Source organism: Bidens hawaiensis, unplaced genomic scaffold (genome assembly GCF_021521415.1).
Source record: "Bidens hawaiensis isolate Kalapana, Puna unplaced genomic scaffold, B.hawaiensis_p1.1 tig00033551_1, whole genome shotgun sequence".
Lineage (NCBI taxonomy): Eukaryota > Viridiplantae > Streptophyta > Magnoliopsida > Asterales > Asteraceae > Bidens > Bidens hawaiensis.
The window spans coordinates 99,044-106,699 of record NW_027495761.1 but is presented as its reverse complement, the minus strand read 5'-3'; the positions used below and the strand labels follow the sequence as shown (position 1 = coordinate 106,699).

The following is a 7,656-nucleotide window of genomic DNA, read 5'->3' as shown; positions in this document are numbered from 1 at the left end:
CGCTAGTTAGTGGTCTAGATTGCCTCAAGAACTTAGTTGTTAGATCCGTCACGAAACCTACAGTAATATATATATGTATATGTATATAATATATATATATGTATGTATATGTATGTGTGCATCTCATTCTGTGAGAGAGAGAGAGATTATAACAATGGCTACATTTGCATATTAATTTATCAACAAGCTAAAACATGGACAATGAAAAAAACTCTTTTAAAATAGGTGTCATACGTTTTATTAACCACCCCCCCCCCCCCCCCTCCAAATAAAAAAATAAAAATTCCCTAAAGCAACTTAAAAAGAAAGAGATAATGGGGCCATCTTCATTACAAATAGGTACTACAAGAACATGGAAACGTATACCATATGGGAAAGTGAAGGGGACAATCCCTTACATTTTTTTATTCATAAATTAAACTATAATACAAATTCTACCCGTGAATTCATAAAAATGCAGTCATTAATTAGTGTATATAGTTAATTAAAAGAGGTGCTGTTAAAAATTAAATAAAAAGGCAATGCGATATTAAACAAAAGTGTCGTGTATATATAATAATGAGACTTTATATATTAGCCTATGTTAAAATCTTTAGTTATAATTTATTTTTCAGATTGAATTATCTTGCACAATGTGGTATAGTTTATTGAAAACTGGATTAATTAACTAAAAAAGGTTAGCACATTTGGTATGCACAATGTTTGACATAGTAATGAACAAGTGTATACTGTATTGTCGAATTTGTACGAAGTGCACACTGCACGCTATGTTAATAATACGTTACATTTTGTCCATTGCATACGTATATGTACGAGTAAAGATGTTACACACCCTTTTGACCAAGGAAACTGCAGCTTACATATCCTTAAAAGGTTCTATGATCTTCCTAAATGAAACAAGTTTCATCCAGTTTATTCACATCAAACACATCACCTTAAGAATCATATCATGCATTTTAAATTAATTTTGGACATTTCCGGCTTCTTGTGAAGCTTTTATTCATGGAGCTCACAAAGTCACATACATTATTTAATAATTATATTGGTAATATTTACATATTTACAAGCAAATAATTTATTTCTCATTTTACCAAAGAAAGGTTATCTTAGTCATCAATATTTTTAAAAATTTAGTAATAAATATAAAAAAAATTCTTTTTTTTTGTTTACATAATTAAAACCTTACATTTTAAATTATTTGCTTATTGAAAATCTTTAAATGCGAATATTACTCCCCTTAAAACAATACGGGGTTGTAGAAGTGATCAGTTTGAACCCTAAAAACAAAAGATTAGTACTATTCCATCCCTGTTCATCGCAAAAGTACTTCCATTTTCTCCCCTCATTTGCTCATCCCTTAATTTTCCTTTTGTTCTTCACATATTCAATGTTTCTCTCTCTACATATCATAGAATACTACTTCTGTCACCTCTCACTATATTTGAATTTGATAGAATAATATTCTGAGTATTATTCCAATGATATTATGGACCTAATAATATAATAGCCTTTTTTTTTGTTTTCCTCTGTAAAGTATTTCACCAGTTCTATAACACATTTATTTTTAACTTTAAACAATCATAAATGCATTCTAATCGAGTAAATAACAAAATATTTAATATTTTTATATTTTGGAAATTAGTAAAAGGCTAAAATATAAATGGCAACAAAATTGAGAAAGACGAGAAGAATTTATGGCTTTTAGATGGTTAAGATTACCTTAAAAAATCCGAATATAATAACAAAAAAAATCATAACTCAAAAGCTAAAAAAATAGAAGAAAAACTAAAATGCCCCCCCCCCCCAAATGATAAATGTTGGTTTAGCTTTTAGGGTTAGGTTTTCGGGTTTAGTTTTTAAGTTTAGTTTTCTTTGTTGTGTTGTTTTTGGGTTCCATGAGGGGGAGGGGGGGGGGGTTGTTTAGGATTTTGGGTTATTTATTTATTTATTTGTTTTTTTATTTTTTGATGAGTTTATGTGAGATGCAGAGGATCAAAGAATGTAAAATGTGCACTATAAGATTAAATGGATAGCCATAAATCTTTCTCATAAGTCTCATTTTTATGGTCCTTTGTAAAATAACCCAACTCTTGAGAAAATGTCACAAAATACTAACCAAGTTTTAAAACTAGTTCAATTATGTTACTCATGCATTTTTTTGTTCAAAAATTAAGTCATTAAACCTTTAAATCGAGCCATTATCAGAAAATTTTTATTTAAAAATAAAATAAAGAAGATATGGGGGTCGAGTTTTATGTTATATGTAATTATATTAAAAAATGTGTTAGTTATATTAAAAATTAAAAAAATACCTAAAATCCAACGTCAGTAGTCCACATTAGCATTAAAAAAAATAAAAGAAAATTTTCTAATTGAAACTAAAGAAAACTGCTAAAGAAATATGTTAAAACCTATAATTTGAAACAAATATGAAAACTTGGACTTAGAATATTTTCAAAACTTGAGTGACCTAATTGAAAAAGTTTTAAAACTTTGTTATTATTTTATGAAATAAGACGGAATAACGCTAAAAAAACATGTTAAAACTTATAATTTAAATAAAATATGAAAGCTAATAATATTTTTATTTTTAAAACATTTATTTTTATACATGCATGATTTCATTGGTATAAAAAATAATTTGTTCTATGTAAAAATAAACTAAAATAATAATAATAATATAAAATTATAGGTAATCCCCATTTACTGAACCCTAAAAACAAAAAATGGGTCAGGTGTTAGTGTTACTATTCCATCTCTATTCATCACAAAAAGTACTTCCTTTCTTTCTTTTTCTCCACTCATTCGCTTACCCCTTAGATTTCCATTTGTTCTCTCATTTTCACACTTTCTCTCTCTCTCTAGATATCATAAAATACAACATGTCTCTCTCTCTATAACCTTTTTTAAACATATATTTCCTCCATTACCAACTTACTTTATTATTCTTCATCATCTCTTTCTTCTTGTTTCTCTCCCTTCAGATTTCTCCTCCTGATCTATATCTATATCAATATTATTATGTCAAACAATTTAGACTTAACCTCCACTTCCCCTTTCTCCCTTCAAACCCTACAAAACCCTCCTGACCTCCACCTTCAAATCCCACCCGACTCAGAAGACGACAATAACCAACACACGCCTGGCTCAGGCAACGACCGTCGCCCACGCGGCCGCCCTCCAGGCTCTAAAAACAAACCAAAACCACCAGTAATAATTACTAGGGAAAGCGCGAACACTCTCCGCGCTCACATCCTTGAAATCAGCAACGGCTGCGATGTGTTCGAGTCGATAGCGAATTACGCCCGAAAGCGTCAACGTGGGATATGCATAGTTAGCGGTAGTGGCACCGTGAACAACGTGAGTGTTAGACAGCCCGCAGCTGCTGGATCTGTGCTAACACTTCACGGGCGGTTCGAAATACTTTCGCTGTCTGGCTCGTTCCTGCCCCAGCCCGCGCCGCCAGGGGCTACTAGTTTAACTATATATCTGGCGGGCGGGCAGGGGCAGGTTGTAGGTGGTAATGTTGTCGGGGCTTTGATTGCTTCTGGCCCAGTGATTGTGATAGCAGCCTCTTTCACAAACGTCGCCTATGAGAGGCTGCCACTGGGTGAAGATGAGGCGGCTGCTGATGGTGGTGATGGGAATGTGGCTCACCAGTTTCCGGACCCGTCGTCTATGGGTTTACCCTTTTTTAACTTGCCGGTTAACATGGCTAACGTTCAGTTACCCGTGGATGGTGGTGGCTGGTCCGGAAACATGGCGAGCCGGCCTCCGTTCTGACCGAGTTAAAGTATGCTTCACAAATCACAAAGAAAGAGTTGAGGTCAGATAATTGAATTCTGTGGGTTATTAGTTAATTAATCATGTACAATGTATTTATTATTAGCTATTTAAGGATTTGAATATGGATGGAATTATTTTCGTCTTGATGATGTTATTGTATGTTGCTGGGACGTTATCATTATCGTTATTTGTTTATTAGTTATGTAGCTAAAACAACTAATCTTTGCTTATTTTCATGAGAAGCAAATCTAAGTTGTGAAAAAAGTGTGTCAATTACTAGTTTTATTAGTGCTATTTTAAGTATCATGTGACTACATTTTATTATTGTAATTACTATATTCAAAGCTCAAGTTGGACGCTATATTCAATGCATAAATTAAACAGTTTTTCTCTATGTATTTTCTTGCAATCTCGTGTTCTAAGGAATACTCTTTCACCTAGATCTTCTAATTATTTTATTTATCTAAAAAATAAGAGATTTATTCTTTGGTTATTGACTAGGACAACGTTACTAAAATCAATATTAGTTAGAACTTAGATGGTCCTCTCTGGAACTTAGTAATAATTACAAGAGTAATAATATGTCTATTCAAAAGATTGAAAGAAGCACTAGCTCCATCACAATTACCCAGTTCTGTGCTTTTAGTGCAGTAATTATGTGTGTTACTTTCCATAGTTAATAATTGAACTTAAAGAAACTGTTAATGTTTGCTTTCAATCAGAGAACAATATCATCTAGTTTACCATCAATTAGCAACACATAAAGGTTTAAATTGAGTCTATAGCTGTCAATTAAATCAAACCAGGAAATATTGTGTGTTGTATTAGATTTTTTAGGGTTGCAAATGATATTCACGTTTCTTACCCATTACTATAATACAAATACATATCTGGTCTAATATGTTATAGTGTGTAGTTACATAAACTAGTTTATGTTTTTCATTTACCTTTGGAAGTTAATTTTCGGTTTGAAGAATGACTATTTTTGAAACGAATTTTACAAATCGTAGCTCATAAAGCAGCCAACTGATGCAAATTAAAGCTGACAAAGATTTTGAGTTTGTTTGTTAATACGAGCCAACTCCTACATTCTTAGAGTTTACAGACAAAGCAAGTTTGCCTTCTCACATAACTTACAAGTACGCATCCCCAATAGCGAACTCGCTTAGTTTGGTTCTCACACCTGTGAACATCCCACACTTCAATGCCGTCTTTTACATGACTTCACAATCGATCTTTGGTAGTGAAGCACCTATTTGTACAACCAACCTTCAGAGTAGGGGTATTCACGGTCCGGTTTTGACGGTTTTTGGGTCAAACCGTAAGCCAAACCGTTAGTACGGTTTTTTCTACTAAAAAACCGAAGCCAAACCGTTTAAAATAAAAACCAAACCGAACCGAACCGAACCGTTACTAACGGTTTGGCTTCGGCCGGTTTCACGGTTTAGGCTTTAATATGCTATTGTCAATAACTTGAACTCTAATTCACAAGTTCAGATTTCAAACTGTCCAAAAATAGAATAACCAAAATGCAAGTTCCCCATAACTAATAATATTGTCCAGAATTTAAGCCTAAAACATGTGGTCAAAATACACAAAAGCTTAATACAAGTTGACGGGATACTGGACTTTTAGTAAAGTTAGGCTAAATTACATGCTAGCATTTTATAGTGGGTTAAGACAAGAAGCCCAATTTTTAAAACATATGATATATTATAAATAATTATATAAATCTAATATAAATTAATAAAATTTATATATAAATAAATCATACGGTCCGGTTCGGGTTTTTACGGCCGGTTTTCAATAAAAACCGCAAGTCAAACCGTTCATTACGGTTTGAAAATTTTGAAGCTGACCGACCGAATGCCAAAAAAAAAACCAACCGCGAAGCAAACCAATGACCGACTTGGACGGTTTCGCGGTTTTAAACCGATTGCTGAACACCCCTACTTCAGAGAATGCCTAGAAAATCATACTCATTCTCCAAACCACCTAGAAATCCAAAAAACTTAAATTTCCATGGTATTTTCTTTGTTGGATTACAATTTAGAAATTATTGTTTACCATATAGTGTAGACGGAATTAAGAAATCATCTCATAAGTTAGGGAAGTTGATCTTGTATTCTACAACTAAATTAACATAGATAGTGATTTAGTTCTGCCATGCATTGCCACATTATGTTTAAGCAGTACAATTATGTGGGTATGATGTTCGTAACAATGTTTTTAGCTTACTATGATCTTTCCATATATACAATTACAATAAGTGATCTCTGATGAGTGATGACAGTCACCGAGTAATTTAGTGTGCAAAACATTGATTTGCCATTTGCTAAGTGACTGAACCAGCATGATCTTCTAGAGGTAAATATTTCTAATTAACAAGATAGAAATTAACTAGTAATTCTAGTGGATGCAAGAAAAATTCTATGTGTATATAGGGTATCAAATTACTTCTGTTAGATCCTGAAAAAATGAGGAGTTGGTACATAAAATAATAGGTAAACGACTTTGATAAAAATAAATGGAAAGAAAACTTTCTAGAGACCCTAAAATGATTGTGAGAAGCCATAGATCCCAGCTGTTAGGACAGCTGAATTATAATTGAAAATGGTATAAAGATACAGCATATATATGCATTCATATATCATGATAAGAAACCTGATTATTATTTCTAATATTAATAATTATGTTTTTAGAAAGAATCATTGGAGACATCAATATCTTGGGTTTTTTGTGGTTGAAAAACAAATCCAATTGTAAATCGCTAGATTGGGTAGAATGGTGTAAATTATTCAATATGATGTAAGATTGTAAGTCGTTGGTTGGGGCTCCTCTCCGTTGTTGAGGGGAATGCGTTCTGTTTTGCTCGTTTGTTATAAAAGTTGCATTTCGAAAAAAAAAAATCGGTTGTGAAATCATTGGAATTATTTATCAATAGGTTAAACGAAGCTCAAACGGATATGAAATACTAACAAATAAAATCATTTGTTATAAATGGTGATGGCAAGTTCTAACCCTAGCTCATCCTTTACATTTGACTTACCATTTACCAATGCCTCTACTTTTCTAATATATAAAAGTAGATCTAGTTTTTTAGTAAATATAAGAAAAATGGTGTTTTTGACCAACCCAGTTATGATTTATTCTGTCTAAATTCAACCTATCCATTCAAACCGATTAGTTTAATATATATGTATGTATATGAGAGATTTCTTTTGAAAACCACTTTGAGTTTTAAGAATTTGAAAGAGCTTAATGTAACAATTGTTTTTTTGAATTTTTTTACATATACGTAATGTATGTAGGTAAAAAAATTATTTTTTTTACTCACCGAGTCAACTTTTTATATAGGTGTAACGAATGGTTAAATTAGTGTAATCACTGCACATATTTATTCACTCTCCTACTTAATTTTTTAATCACATTTAATCTCAATCACATAATCTAATCTATTTAATTAAATGTGTGGTTAAGCTAAGAATAAAGTTCTTAAGTTTTTAAAACTCAACAAGGTTACATAACTTTACTACATTTTTCTTTTAGCTTTGGATGTTTTAACTATAGAGTTATTTGCTACAGAGTTTCAGCTACGAATTTGAGTACCGATTTCATCAAAAGCTTTTGCTACAATCTAGCAACTTAATCTTGTGAACCTTGTTGAGTTTTAAGAACTTAAGAACTTTATTCTTAACTTAACCACATATTTAATTAAATAGATTACATTATATGATTGAGATTAAACGTGATTAAAAAATTAAGTAAGAGAGTGAATAAAGATGTACAGTGATCACACTAATTTAATCATCCGTTACACCTATATAAAAAGTTGACTCGGTGCCTAATAAATTCTGTAATTTTTTTACG

At 31.8% G+C, this 7,656-nt stretch overlaps 1 pseudogene; it reads left to right on the top strand.

Annotated features, from left to right (window-relative positions):
• The first annotated feature begins 2,747 nt into the window (after positions 1-2,747).
• LOC143585082 (AT-hook motif nuclear-localized protein 23 pseudogene) lies at positions 2,748-3,783 on the top strand (annotated as a pseudogene).
• The last annotated feature ends 3,873 nt before the right edge of the window (positions 3,784-7,656 follow it).